Source organism: Cavia porcellus, unplaced genomic scaffold (assembly GCF_034190915.1).
Source record: "Cavia porcellus strain 051 isolate PalLab524CR breed Dunkin Hartley unplaced genomic scaffold, mCavPor4.1 scaffold_12, whole genome shotgun sequence".
Lineage (NCBI taxonomy): Eukaryota > Metazoa > Chordata > Mammalia > Rodentia > Caviidae > Cavia > Cavia porcellus.
Window position 1 is genome coordinate 46,619,791 of NW_026947495.1, and position 16,109 is coordinate 46,635,899.

Consider the following 16,109-nt stretch of genomic DNA (forward strand, 5'->3'; position numbering starts at 1 on the left):
GATTGAATGTACCTAAAATGTGTTATACAAGTAAAAACATTTACTTGATTTCACATATCAACATGGAAACAAAAATGTAATACAGCAATACCATTGTGTATATAAGAAAGAACACATTAGAGTGGAGGAAGATGGCAGATCAGTAAGCAGCAAAATAGGGGGCCTCCCTGAAACAGCTCAGATGCTGGAATAAAACATCCCAGAGAAGACCAGATGGAGAGAGATGGATCCTCTTACCCAGGAAGAAACTAAAGGGCAAAAAAAAAAAGAACAGAACAGAAAATCATGGATGGAAGGCTGTAGCCAGACTCGCTCTCTGGCTGGTCCCATTGTGTACAATTCCACTGGAATTCAGAGATGCAAGGTCACAGTAAAGTTGGGGATTGGTGAACCTGAGGGCCTCTACAGGAGGAAGTGGTAGCAGAGGGGTGCGACAAAGTAGACAGCAGCACTTGGCTCAGAGATCTGTACCAGCTTGCAGTGAGTGCAAAGGACTTAGTCCTCCCTTGGGAGTAGGCGACTGGTTATGTGACATTTTGATGCCTGGAAAAGATAAGCCCAGAACCAGAATGAAAGTAGCTTCAGCCAGCCACTCCTAGTGCAGACCAGATTGGTGAGAATTGCTCAGACTGAGTCCCACCTTTGTGCACCATCCAATAGCAAAGGAGGAGGTCTCCCTGAAGCTATCCCTAATTGGCCCATCTACATGGCACACTCTAAGGTGTGAAGACTCCCAGAGCTTGACCAGTTCAGATGGGAGGGATCAGCCTGCTCCACCTCTGCTTGTACTTCAGAGATCATCAGAAGACTGGGAAGGGCAGCAATCCCGAGCCAGCATACTTCAGAGTAATCATGGCTAATACAGGAAATACCAGGGACCCCCATTGTCAGCTCATTTGGAGGAAACCAGAAACATGACAAGAGGAAGAAACAAAAGATATCTCCAGCTCCCAACACAAACACTACTGGCCTGGGTAAGAAGAGATGGCATTTGCATACCTGCAGAGTCAGAAAAAGCAGCATCTGACATACAAAATTATCTTCATGACATTATAAAAGCATTAAAAACAGAAAATCTAACACAAGTAAAGGAAGATATAAGAAAAATAATAAAAGAAATGCTAAGTACCTCTCAAGAAGACACAGATAGAAGAATGGAGGGACATAGAAAAAGGACAGAAACCTTTGATGAAGAACATAAAAACATCTAGAACACATGAAACAGATTCAAAGAGACTACTGGGAAATTAAAAACTCCACTGAAAGCTGGCAAAACTTCTTGAAAGAAACTAAAGACAGACTATCAAATCTTGAAGACACATTTGCAACATATGATCGTGAAAGGAAAGATCTCTTAAAACTAACAAGGAACCAGGAAGTAACAATACAAAAGCTATATAATGACAAGAGGATCTATAACTTAAGAATAAAAGATGTGAGTGAAGAATCAGGGGTAAACACAAATGAAATACAAAGACTATTCATCGAAATAATTAAAGAAAACTTCTCAAACATAGGAAAAGGAAATGTTATCCAGAAATATGAGGCATACAGAACTCCAGCCAGCTATAACCAAAATAGATCTCACCCAGTCATATAATAATCAAGATCCCAGAAATTCATCATAAGAATAGAATATTAAAATCTGTCAGAGAAAATAAATAGATCACCCATAACAGGTGATTCTGACAGGTGATTCTGATCACCTGTCGTCAGAATCACGACAGACTTCTTGATACAAACCATAAAATCAAGAAGAGTTTGGAGTGAAGTATTTCAAGCCCTGAAAGAAAATAACCTCCAACCCAGATTGATGTACCCTGAAAAACTACCTCTTAAAATCAAAGGAGAAATAAGATGCTTCCATGACAAAGAGAAACTGGGGGAGTTTGTGACCACCAATCCAATCCTACAAGAAATACTGAAGGACATTCTAGAAACAGAGAAAAATAGACAATGCTTTCAAGAACAGTGACAGAGTGAGAGAGACAAGGATGGTGGCTTGATAGGTAGCTGGGTGGAGAGCCTCTCTGGGAAAAACAGCTCAGACACTGGAATTTGACAACATGGAAAGGGCCAGACGAGGGGAGAGGGATTCTCGCAATCCAGGAGAAAACTGAAGAAAAAAGAAAAATAGGAAGAAGGAAAAACGTGGGTGGAGGGCTAGAGCTAGACATGCTCACTAGGACTTGTCTTGCACTGTGCTGGGGGCACTGTGGAATTGCATGATTCAAGGTCATGCTGAAGTGGCAGCCACCGATGATGGGAGTTGGTGAGTCCCAGGCTCTTGGCAGGAAGACGCGGCACAGTGTGGAATGGAGCCAAGGTGGAGAGCTGCATTAATTCTCGGTGAGTGCTGGAAACTGGGTCACACAGTGTGTATGGCTGGCTGCAAGACATAATGGAGTTGTGCAGAGTCCAGTGCTGCAGTGGTGTCAGTTATCCACCCCTGGCCCAAAGAGGACTGGTGGGATCTGCTTGGGCTGAGTCGAGACCAAATAGCCAGGAACAAACTGCACAGACTAAGTTTCTGAGGGCACTTGCGGGTTGACTGGCTCAGTCCCTGTGTGCACCTCAGATAACAGCAAACTGGAGAGGGAAGCAAGCCCCCAGCCAGCACGCTTCAGAAAAACCTTAACCAACACAGAGAGGGCCTGAGACCTCCACCACACACCTGTCTGAAAGAAACCAGAAACCAGACACATGAAACCAGAAACATGACAAGAGAAAGAAACAAGAAAAAAACCTCCAGGCACTGACCCTGGGAAAATAAGCCCAGGAGAGGTAAATATAGAAGAGAACCAGTGCAGCAATCAAGCAATATTGGCCACAACATCAGCGGACATAAAGAAATACTTTTGTGACCTCATAGTCAAACGTAAAACTGAAATTCTAACCCAAGTGAGGCAGGATATAAAAAGATTAATAAAAGAAATGGTATGCCCCTCTCAAGAAGACACAGATGGAAGAATGGAGAAACCCAGAAAAGGAAAAGAAACTTTTGGTGGAGAATGTAAACAAAATCTAGAATACATGAAACAGATCCAAAGAAATTACCAGGAAATGCAAAATGCCTGGACAGAAACTAAAGTTTGCCTTTCGAAACTTGAAGATAGATTTGCAATGTGTGATCATGAAAGAAAAGACCTCTTAAAAATAACAAGGAACCAGGAAGTAACAATTCAAAGGCAAGAAGACAACAAGAGGATCTATATCTCAGGAATAAAAAATGTAAGTGAAGAAGCAGGAGTAAACACAAATGAATTACAAAGACTATTCACAGAAATAATTAAGGAAAACTTCCCAAGCATAGGAAATAGAAATGATATCCAGATAAATGAGGCATAGAAAAACTCTAACCAACTACAACCAAAACAGATCTACACCCAGACATACAATAGTCAAAATCCCAGAAATTCACCACAAGAACAGAATATTAAAAGCGGTCAGAGAAAAGAAGCAGATCATCTATAAAGGAAAATTCATCAAAATAACGACAGACTTCTCAACACAAACTATCAAATCAAGAAGAGCCTGGGGGAAAGTAGTCTAAGCCCTGAAAGAAAATAACCTCCAACCAAAATTGATGTATCCTGAAAAACTCTCTCTCAAAATTAATGAAGAAACAAGATGTTTCCAACATAAGGAGGAACTGTGGGAGTTCATGGCCACCAATCCAACCTACAAATATACTGAAGGATATTCCAGAGAGAAAAAAAAAAAATACCAGGATTCCCAGCAACAGTGGCAGAGAGGCCTCAATGAATGGGGCAGACAGTGGAATGAAGAAGAAAAGTGGACAAATGATAGCAGAAAAATAGAATAGCAGAGATGAGGCAGAGAAGGTAGGCTATAATCTCTAATATAGATAGCCTTGATACACTAACAAAAAGAAACACAGGCAGAGTAGATTAGGAGGCAGGATCCATGGAGATGCTCTGAATAGGAAATATTCTCAACCTGAAAGAGGGTTAATAAGCTGAAAGTCAAAGATAAGAAAATGATACTCCATGTGATAGAGAACCAGAGAGAAATAGGGACAACTCATCCAGCAACTACAGATAGGTTGGAAAGCCAAAGTTTGTGCAGTGGAGTACTCAGCAAGAGGGAAGGAAAACTTTGTGGCTTTAGTAAGTAAAGGAATACAAGATCAAGATCAAGATCAAGCTTGGGGTAAAAAGGTTCAGCACCACTTAGATAGATAATGGGTTGCACCCCTAGTCTAAAAACGGAAGGAGTTAGTGGGACCCAAAATATACAAAGCAACCTGAGAAAGGGAAAGGGGAGGAACTGCCTAAAAAAGGAAGACAGAGGACATTGTTAATAGTGTATCAGGATTTAAAAACCACATTAGTCTTATCCCTCTGTTTAGTTTGAATTTATTTTGTTCTGATCTGTCTACTCATACTAGATTTGAGGGCACAGACAGCTATCCCAAAAATACTATACTATGGTAACTAACCTTAATTTCCTATTAACTTAAACTAAAGCCCTATATTACTTACACTGTCTTACTATGACTGATCTTATTTGAAGCTGTTTTGTCTTGACTGATTTTATTTGAATTTGGTATGCTTGATAGTATCAAGTCTAAGAGTAGAGGCAACTACTCTGAAGATGACAAGATGTAATAAGACACCCATTCCAGTTTGATTATTAACTCCTACAATGTCTCCAATGCTGTGTCTTTATAATATTGCTATGTAATGCTATGTTCAATTATATTAGGTCTGATGATGTATTCTATTGAAATTCTATTGAAAATAACAAGAGAAAGCATAGTAACTACTGTAGATCACCTAATACTGTGGTTTTATATGTCTTTTTCATTTCATGTTTTTCTAGAAATTTGTTTTGTCTTGTTTTGATCTGTTTTTCCCTATAATACAGAAAGGACAGATATACATGGAGAGATTCACACATGTAGAGAATTTCTAAACAGTTTATGGGAGCAGATTGTATAATGCACGATGTAATTAACAGATACCCTAAAGAAGAAGAGACACTGAGATACCCAGTGCTAATTCTGTAGCATTAGGATATAAAACATAGCAATACCATTATTCGCTGTTCAGAGTGATATTAGTCTAGACTCTCAAGTTTAAATTCAGCATAAATAAAGATATGGACAGCTACTTTAAAGAGAATGAGAGACATTATGGCAGCCATTGTTGACTTCCCCAATGTCAGGTCTTGAAGACCTAAAAAACCTTCATCATCCTGATCTAATTAGATTAGTTCTATAATGGTCAGTTTATATCCAATATGTGTGAAGATGGGCACAACTATTTGGAAGAAAACCAGAGACAATACGATACACAGTGAAGATCTCCAGTGGACTTGCTTTGAAATCCGTGTTTCTTAAAATTGTTTCCTTATGATCTGTTTTGTTATGTTTAATCTTACCCTCTTTAAAATAAAAAAAAGAACAGTGACAGAGGGAACTCACTGAATGGGGAAGACAGTAGAATGAAGGGGAAAAGTAGACAACCAACAGCAGAAAAATAGTATAACAAAAATGAGGCAGAGAAGGTTGGCTATCATCGCTAACATGGATGGCCTCAATACACTAATAAAAAGAAACACAGGCAGAGTGGATCAGGAGATAGGGTCCACCAATATGCTCTAAATAAGAAATATATTTAACCTGAAAGAGGGTTTATGGACTGAAAATCAAAAATGAGAAAATAATGCTCTATGTGAGAGGGAACCAGAAAAAAGTAGGGGTAGCTCACCAATCAGCTGCAGATTGGTTGGAAAGGCATAACACTTTTATACAGTGGAGAACTACTCAGCTATAGGGAAGGAAAACCTTGAGGCTCTTCTAAGTAAATGGATACAACTTGAGACCAAGCTCAGGGGTAAAATGGTTCAGAACCATTTAGGTAAATAGTGCATTGCTTCCCTAATCTAAAAACCAAAGAAGTTAGTGGGATACAAAATGTATAATGCATCCTGGGAAAGTGAAAGGGGAGCAATTGTCTAAACAGGAAAGGCAGAGGACATTGGTAATCTTGCATCATGATTCAAAACATATTGCTTTCATCGCTCTGTTTAGTTTGGTTATTTTTTGTTCCAGTTTGCTACTTGTACTAGATTTAAGGGCATGGCAGCTAGTCCAAAAATAGCAGGATATACTACAGTAACCATTTTTAATTTCCTGTTAACTTAATCTAAACACTGTATTGCTTTCACTGCCTTTTGACTGATTTTATTTGAATTTGTCTTGTTTGATTGCCGTCTTGTCTTGACTGATTTTATTCGAATCTGTTATATTTGATAACATCAAGTCTGAGAGTATAGGCAGTTACTCTGAAGACCGTAAGACTACAATACCCATTCTGGTTTGACTATTACCCTCTTTTGAAGTCCTATAATGTCTCCAATGTTTTGTTTTTATTCATTTTGCTCTGTACTGCTATATTCAATTGTATTGTACCTGATGATGTGGGTAATGCTATTGAAGATAACAAGAGACATCATGATAACCATTGTAGATCACCTTGTATTGTGGTTTTAAATTATGTGATATGTCTATCCTTTTGTTTTTAATGACCCCATCTTGTTTTGTGTTTTTTTCTCTCATTTGGATTTGTTCTTTTTAAAATAAAAAAGAACACATTATACACAATTAAATACAAATCGTTCTCTTTTTGACAATTTTTCTTGATTTATAATGTACTGTTCTTATAAATAATTTTATTAGTATATCTTAAGGAAAATACAATCCTAAAATACAATATTTTAGCAACATTTGATCCAATAGTTCACTCCTTTATTAACATCAGGGTTGATCAACATAAATAAACATACTCTTTCCTCAATGGTTATGTGCTACAGTACAACTATATACTATAGATCAATTGGGGCTCAGAGTTAGATATTCATAGAATGATCAAATAATACAGTGTGTGTTTAAAGAAAAAAATGACAGTAAAAGACAAAGTACCATTAATCCCTCTCAAAATACTCTCCCTTGCTTCAAACACATTTATTCCATAATTTCTGCCATTTTCTGAAGCAATCTGAGAACTCCTCTTTCACGAGTGTCTTATGTTTGTGATTAAAAATATGGTAAAAGTCATCAAGTGCCATCTAAATGAAAAAGCAAGCTTTAAAACCACTATTACTTGTCCTTATCCACCTTGCTTAGAGCCAGGGCACTATATGTCTCCTGGCTCTTCCCCAAAGTGAAAATAGTTATGAAAGGCACATGTTTTTAATTTATTTAGGATACTGAGGCAACCATGATAGCACAACTAAAGCCACAACTAAAGTCACTTCCAGAACTGCTTCCCAAAGTGTCAGGAATGACGGATTAAGTGTGTTCCAGTGAGCAGAAGTATTTTGAGGGGAATTAATGACAACATGTCTTATGTTATAATAATAAAATCTTAAAAATTATTCACTGTATTTTGTAGTCACACCCTGTATAAGTCGTATAAAACTAGTAATTTAGTTAAGACACTTCTTAGCACAGAGTTCATAATATGAACCTTCATTAACAAGGTATCTTTTACAATGGCATCTCTCTACCATTTTTATTCCAATTTGATGAAGGCTTTCAAATCCCAGTTACACTGCCTTTATAATCCTAGACAATACCTGGTCCCTCTGGAGCTCCATTTTTTTATATGAAAGGTAATAAAAGGCATTGTTAAGGAGAATAAATTAGTCAATCTATATAAAGCCCTCAGATCAACTTCTGGGGCACAGGAAGTACTATCTAAACAATAGTGATTATCCTACTACTGCAGAGAGTAAAGCTAGTTGTCTTACACAAATAATCAAAATGTGTTTGTAATCTAAATAGGAACAGCTGAGTAAACTAGGCTGCATAAACCATTTAAAAGGCACAACAAAAAATGTATCTCTCTGTGCTCTGCCAAGAACCAAGGACAAGTTGAATACTCTCATTCTTTTGATTGTACATGCTAGATCTGAGACAGTTGTACAGCAGGTGGTGTCTGAGGATAATTCAGACAAAGAATTCAGCAAAGGACAAAAGTCTCAGCCCTACTTTGTCATTTACTTGCTGATCGATTTTGGAGATGGCATATAACCTTACGTAGCCTCAGACTCTTTCTCTAAAAGTGGAAAATGAACTGGAACAGGGGTAGTGATTCCAGAAACCTTGAAGTCTCATATGCCACCAATATTTTATGACTTTAAATTTGTAACCTATGGAAATCTACCAGTAAAAATATGAAAAACATTCAGTAATTTAGAAATTTGCCCTTCTGTGGGTGTTAACTTTTAAAGAGTTGAAGATGGAGAGAAAAGTAATCATTCTGACCCAAATTGTCACTAGACTCATCTGCCTTCTTGAAGTTTCCATTTTGAAGAGAAGCTTAGCCAGGAAAGTAAAGCACCTCACAAAGGACTATGGATCCACTGAGTGGAGACAACCGTAATACAGGTAACTGTTAAACATACATTAGTTTCATGTGCATTCACTGTGGCATATAATTCCCAGTGCAACTATGAGGGAGTTAGTTCTCACTATCTCATTTTATAAATATGAAATGAGGCTCAAAAAGATCAACTGATTAATTTAATGTGGCATTCTCTAGACTATGTACCCAATGTTGTGTCTGTCCCACCAAAGCTGTAATTCTCCTACTCCACTAGTTTCCACAAACTGTGAATAAAATATAATTCTAATGCAACAAAAATGAATTAATAATTGACAAGATTTTGACTTACATTGTTTTAATGAATTTAAAAACCTCAATCATATTTTGAAACAAATTCTTTATATTTTAGCAAGACAGGTGGTCAGATAAAAGTCAGTATCATGTGGCTTCCTTCTAGGATAAATAATCTCACCTTTATGCTTAGTTGAACTCTGTACTAAGGCTCTATCCCAATACTTTCTTTTCCTAGCCCTACTGACCCCTCACAAAATGATTACATAATAGTAATCAACAAATAATATGAATACTCACTAAATGTTTAATAGGCTATAAAAATTCCTCTTAGTTTAAAGTAAAAGTACCAATCAGAATAATATAGATATAGGTGATAAAGACATAGAAAATAACACCTTACTTTAAAACTTACACAGTAGAAAACACTGAAAAATTGAGGATTTGTTAATGATAATGGCTTCAAACATCTGCTGTTTCCATTTATTCTAGGTCAATTGGCAGTGCTATTAAACTGACAGAGAACAAACAGCAGACCTAAATGGGACCTACAATGTATAAGTAATATATGGTATATTCAGTCTCTCATTTATCATTTCTGTCTAGTCCACTCACTATATGGTCACATTTGACATATGACTAAATTATACCAACCATCCTCAACACAGAATCTTTGTCATGCCAATTAAAATATAAGTTGCTTTTGGTGATTAGACTTGGGCTTTCATAGTTTGTTCTGTAAAAACCTGATGTGGAATCAATTACACTAGAATATTCCACGGCAGATAAATCTGCTTGTTAGCAGACAGTAGTACTGCCTTACGATTTTTTATCTTATACCTTCTCATTGCAATGTACTTGAATCATATAGAAAGGGACAGTAAATGAGGTTGGAGAAAGAGGCAATTATCCATAATAAGGAGGTCTATTAAACTTTTCCCTACAAGGAAGATTGCACTTTTCTTGCATTTCCACCACCCCTTTAATTATCTCCCTTTTTCTCCCTCTTTGTCAATTAGTCTGTAAAAGCAAAGACATCTGTTATGCACAAGACATCTGTTACCCACATACACGAAAGGGTGTGCACATTTCTACTCAACCAGGAATAAATTTTTGTCCATATTTAAATGTGATGTGTAGCACACCCTGATGCACAGAAGTGTAAAACCTATCAGCTTTCCAAAAAAAAAAAAAATTATTGATTTGCAATTATGTACTATTTTTGCTAAAAAACCAAATATGTTTGGCAAATGGTAGTTGTTTGAGCTAGATACTGTTTTCAATAAATTGGTTTCATGTTACCTTTTTCCTTTTGTGAGCCTGTGTGCCAATCTACTGGCTAAGGTTAACACAAGCATGTAACACATGCCCTCGCCTCTTTTCCAAACATTTATTTGTTCTATTTGATTTTTCTAATTTTAGAGTAGGTTATCAAACACAAAAGTTTTTTAACTTGGAAAATAAAATATAATTTTTTCATCATTTGCAGACTTACCGAAGTGAACAACTCAAGCTCATCAGTGTGCTGACTATAAGGAGGATGACACCAGAGAATCTGAAGGAAAGCCAGATAGAGCCAAAGACATCAAACATACACCTCCCCTTGGTAAAATTTACCCTTGGTAAAATTTTGTTTTCTTGTTATGTGGTTGAGTAAGGCATTTTCCTTTCTTAATGGCAAGGAAAAACAGAAGAGAGGAGAAAGCAGTATTAATAACGTATGGTCAATATAAATATAAACTTCGTTGGCCCAATGGACTTTCAGTAAAGATTCAGGTAGTAGAAATTCTGTTTGGTAGGTTGTACCTAAGCAAATTCAGGATGTTAAAAATACGGTAATACATCAAGTGCAAAGGAAAATTATTTACTTATGCAAAGGGGGCGATTATAGCTGTGAAGAAGGCCTCATCCTTTCAGTGGGAACTGGAACCATCTTGCCACAAGGCATTCTGTATAGAACTGCTATCACTTCAAATGGTGGGACTCCACTTAGGAAAAAAGAGCACATTCTGAATAATAGTTTTAACTACTTGGAAATTCCTTAGTCTAAAGCTGGCACAAAATAAAATTGTAGGTTTCAGTTCACCTCTACCACAAACTACCTAAGACTAGAAAAGTTCCTCAATCTTTCCAGATCTTGAGAAGAATTCTAGACTCTCTAATTTATGTCCTCTATTGTTCTGAGCTCATGACACTGAGTATAAGTAACTTCATGATAATTTTATCTATGATATACAAGAAGAAAGGACTAGAGTTGGAAACATGGGCAATCACAGGATAGATTTGTATCCTTAAATTTACATAATAATCTCAGCTGGTAAGCAAATCACACTACAATCTAGCCAGTCCTCCAGTCAAAATTAAGTGTATTTGTCTTGTCCTGTATTTATCATATAAGAATTTAATGGTCTTTGCTCTATCATGAGATTTTGGAGAAATGGAAAGAGAATAGTGGAATCTTGAAGCTGACTTCATGTTATACAGTTACCTAATCCTTTAATTACAGTGCATTCAACATCACAGGACTAAAAGCCACGCAAAGCAACATCTATTCAGCAATCTGATTGCTCTATACTCTATTAAGTACAAATAAAAAATTTCCCATGACATCTGAAAAGAGAAAAAACTGTTTAAAAGCATCTAAAAGATGTTGTTTATTTATAGTCTCAACATTGTGACAAAGTATAGAAAGGATATGTATGATGACATACTGTCATGAAGCTTTTAGTGCAACTTAAAAATTATTTACCAGAGAAAAATTATCAATTGAATGTTTAAACATCAGCATAGCTATTAGCTGAAAAGTTCACTGTTCAAGTATGTTTCCCAAAATTACTATTAACAGCTTTGGTCTCTCAGTTTCTATAATATTGCACAAGTATGATTCAATCATAAAAGGTTACTACCTAATATAAAATGGCTGATGACAAAATTATTTGTGTGGGCTCTCTTCTTTCAGAGAATGAAAATGCAGGAGAATGCTTAGAGAAGGAGATGACAGTCTTCACCTTTCCTATCTTTGAAAGGCAAACACCAATGAGCAACACGGTGGTACCATGTGACTTCTTTCCCAAAGTAAAATAACTATGAATGGTAAATATTTTTAATTATTTCAGGAAACTGAGGCAGCCACCACAGCACAACTAAAGAAACCTATGGAAGAAGACTTCCAGAACTGCATCAGAAAGTGGTAAGAATAACAGGCTAAGTATGTTTGAAGCAAGGGGGGAAATTTTCAGGGTGACCCATGGCAATGTGACTTTACCTGTAATAATTTTTTATTTAAACATTCATTATATTTTTATCATACCTCATATGATTCGGTTGCTTTTAGATACTTAAACCTTAAATTTATGTGAAATTTGGACATGAATCATCCAAATTACGGCAGTATTCAAATTTCTTTGACAGTAAGTCCTCTGATGGTAAAAAGGGTTTTTTGTTTTTGTTGTTTTTTTGGGTTTTTTTTTTTTAACTTTTTCTCGGTACCAGGGATCGAACTCACGACTGCCTGCTTGCAAGGCAGGTGCTTATGCCAGTGAGCTAAATCCCCAGCTCCTGTTGTGTTTTGTTGTTATAATTAAAGAGCATTTTGCTGTATGACAAATACAAAGTAAAAGAAAGGCAGGAGAGAGAAGGAGCTCTGTGCAGCAGGTTATAAAGGATATCCATACTGGTATTAATTATTAACAGCTCTCAAATCCTACAATGCTTTCAAAGTTGTGTTTTTATAAAAATAGGTAATACTATGTTTAACTATATTAAGCTGATGATGTGGACAAATCTATTGAAAATAACAAGAGAAAACATAGTAACTATGGAAGATCACCTATATTGTGGTATTATATGTCTTATCCATTGCATGTTTTTCTAGGAATTTGTTTTGCTGTCTTGTTATGATTTGTTTTTCCCTATAATACAGAGAGGATAGATATATACGTAGAAATTCACACATGAGATTTTTTAAAAAAAATTATTTACGGGAACAGATACTCTGAAGAAGAGACACTATGAAACCCAATGCTAATTGTGTAGCATTATGATATAAATTCTAGCAATACTATTATTCACTGATCAGAATGATATTAGTCTAGTCTCTTAAAGTTCAATTTCAGCATATGTAAAGATGGGTATGGCTACCACAAAGAGAATGAGAGATGTGGTAGTAGTTATTATTGTCTTCCCCAGTGGTAGATCTTGAAGACCTAAAAAGCCTTCATCATCCTGTAATGATTTGATTAGTTCTATAATATGCAATATGTATATAATGTGGGTGAAGATGGGGACAACTATTTGTAAGAAACTAAAGACAGTTAGATAGACTGTGAAGATCTCCAGTGGATTTGCTTTGAAATCTGTATTTCTTTAAGTTGTTTTTTTTAACTGTTTTGTTCTGTTTTGATATGTTTAATCTTACCCTCTTTGAGATGTAAAACAAGTGTGTAGGACTGATAACCATATTACTGAGTTTTTGTTCTATCATTGAGCAGAACTGTTTGCAGTGTCACTTTTTGAATGTCATTTTAAATACTTTAATTTTGTAACCTGAACAGCTATTTCTAAAATGACAATATGTAACTTACCAACCAGAGATTTCTTACCGTTTATTTTTCTGTAATTTTGTATTATTTCTACCCTTTTTTATCTCCATGTATTTTTTTGTTTCCTTTTCTTTAAATAAAAAAAAAAAAAAAAAAGAAAGAAAAAGAAAAATAAAGACGCCATAGGGTGGTGGGATTAGCAACCAGACGTGTGTACCTGACACAGGGTGGTGGAGCAGGAAGGCTTTGAGGTAAGCCCAGAGGCCTCACCTGCTGTGTTCCATCCCAGCCCTTCAGGGTATGGGTCCCACTGCACCCTCCCTGCGTGCGTCCTCAAAATTGTCCATCGAGGTGGGGAAACCATGGGCGGGCCTCACCCTCCAGGCAGTCTGAGAATCTTCGGTGTGGAGCTGAACCGCGAGGACACTACCCTGCCCCACATTTTCAGTGGTTCGCACCACACTCACTCTCCAGCATCACCGCTGACTCTCACTAGCTTTCCATCCCCACAACACTGAGCTGGGTGGGGGACCCTGGGCCATGAGGCAGACTGAAAAGGTTCAGGCTACCTCTGCTCTGGACTTGCAGGTTGGGACTCTGGGCTCTGCCAGGCTTCCAAGAGCCAGTGCTCACACCTCCTCCTGACCCATCTGGGGTGACTGGCATGCCCAGGCTGTCTCAGGGCTTTGGCGATTCGCTGCCTGCCTGGGTGGAGGTTCCGACTCACCTGGATATCATCCAGTGGCAACAGAGGAAGGACATGGCCTGCTTTTCACAGAATGACCTCCAGTCCGATTAGCGTCTTTGAAGCATTAAACTTTGTTATCTTCTTAAACTGAACATGAAGATCTTACATCCTCTGACTTACTTTAAATTTCAAAATACAATATCTAAAAATTTACCAATACAATGAGGATTTAAATGTGCTTTTTCATCGGCAAAATGACCCTCTGCCCTAATGACCTTGAAGATCACTGCTCTAGCCTCAAGGATAATAGCTCTGAAAATTTTTCTCATTGTGTGGGTATTTAAGAGAGATGGCTTATTTGCAAGAAAAAATTCCTGATCTTTGAATATTGCTAGTAAAATCTTTCAAATTATATGAAGAAAACTTGTAAGTTCAATCTTGAATACATACAATTCTAGTATTCATTTAGGTCCTATTGGTAATATGCTTGCTGTATTGATGTTAGCAGTGGTTGTTATCATTTTTAAAAATACATAAAGTTGAATTAATCATTCCACTATGAATTCATGCATCAAAATGCCGCATTGTACACCACAAATATATACAACCGTGATTTGTCAGTTTAAATATTTACTTTAAAAATTAAAAATAAAAGAGCTCAAAAAACAAAACAAGTAAAAAAAAAAAAGAAGAAGAGGAAGAGAGAGAAGGAGGAAAGGAAAGGGGAAAAGGAAAGAAGGAAGGAGGGATGATAATGCCAACCTGGTAAAATAGGCGTCTCAAAATTAAGCCTATCTCAAGGTAAAGGATATCCGTTTAAAGTTTCAAATGTTGAAAAGAATAAGTATATTTTAGGCCTATTTTTGTTTGGGTTTTGGGGTGTGTGTGTGTGTGTGTGTGTGTGCGTGTGTGTGTGTGTGTGTGTGTGTGTGTGTGTGGTCTTTTTTTCTCACAGGAAGTATTGACCTGGGGTTGACTGTGTATTAGAAAGTAGACATGAGTGTTTATCTGTCTTTGCTCCAACCTGTGCTTTTTCTCATAATCAATGGCTACATTCATGGGAATGTTGTCGCAAATGGAAGTGATAACCTTATAAAGGGTCACTTTTAAATATGGAACATTCTGGAGAACTGAGAAAAGCTGACTGATAAATTCAGTCCCTGTCCCAATTTACAAAGGAAGCTAGCAGTGGCAGACTAGTGTCTGGCTAACAAGGGACTTCCCTGCTCAGGGGACAGGCTGCCAGGTATTGCTGACACAATGAGCTCACTCTATGCAGATATTCAGCTGCCCAAAAGTCACCTGGCAATGCCTTCAGCAGAACTGGGACACAGATCTTAATAGTGTATTTATCAGCCTGCACATTTGGAGTCTAGTTTATAGGACTTGGAGAAGGGCACACTTTTTTAAAATTTATTTTTATTTGTGAGATGGAGTCTCTCATTCTGTTAGCAGAAAAGACCTCAAACTTGAAAGCCTCCTGCCTCTTACTGCTAAATAACTGGGCAACAACCAAAAAAAATCTTTTTTCAGTTTAATATAGACTTACATTCAATTTATTGTTCATCATACCTGACAAACTCTTGATGACGAATATACCACATAAATTAAACATTATTTCCATGAAAAATAGAATCTACTCTTAAAGGATATAATTTCTAGCAATACCTTGATATAATCAGGAATTGCTGAACTGGTGTATGGAAAAATAAATCTATGCAGAAAAAGACAAAACAATGCAAAGTCCTGATCCATCCAGGGAATCTAAGGATCAAGTTAAGCGTTCTAACCTTAGTTCTAGGAGTATGTTTTTTGCAGCTTGTATCCTCAAATGATTTGTCCAAAAATAATTCAATATGATGACATATTGTGTACCTTCCAGTTCTAAAGCTCTGTGATCCTGAGAGAGGAACACATCAATGGACTCCATGCAAAAAGATTAGTCTGAGTGACTACACAACCAGAGAACCAAAAAGCTGCACCATTCAAGAAAAAAAAAGTGCTTCAAAGAAGGATTGAGTCTGACAAAAGCTGAAGTGAGCAATCAGAGTTCAACACGTGGTGCTCCCTTAACCATGGAGGCCTAGTTTTTATTTTCAACCTCCACTGAAGTAGAGAAGGTCAAAACTACTTGGAAAAGGATCTCAAAGACTGGTGATGGAACAACGGGAGCCTGCAGCATAATTAAGATATATGAAAAAGAGAGCATAAAAGCTAATGACAAAAATGTCA

The 16,109-nt window shown here is 36.9% G+C and overlaps 1 protein-coding gene across 3 annotated transcripts in view; it reads right to left on the minus strand.

Moving 5' to 3' along the window:
* Acvr1c (activin A receptor type 1C) overlaps positions 1-16,109 on the minus strand; it is an 87,227-nt gene that overhangs the window by 49,364 nt on the left and 21,754 nt on the right. The gene's annotated exons all lie outside the window — the stretch shown is intronic.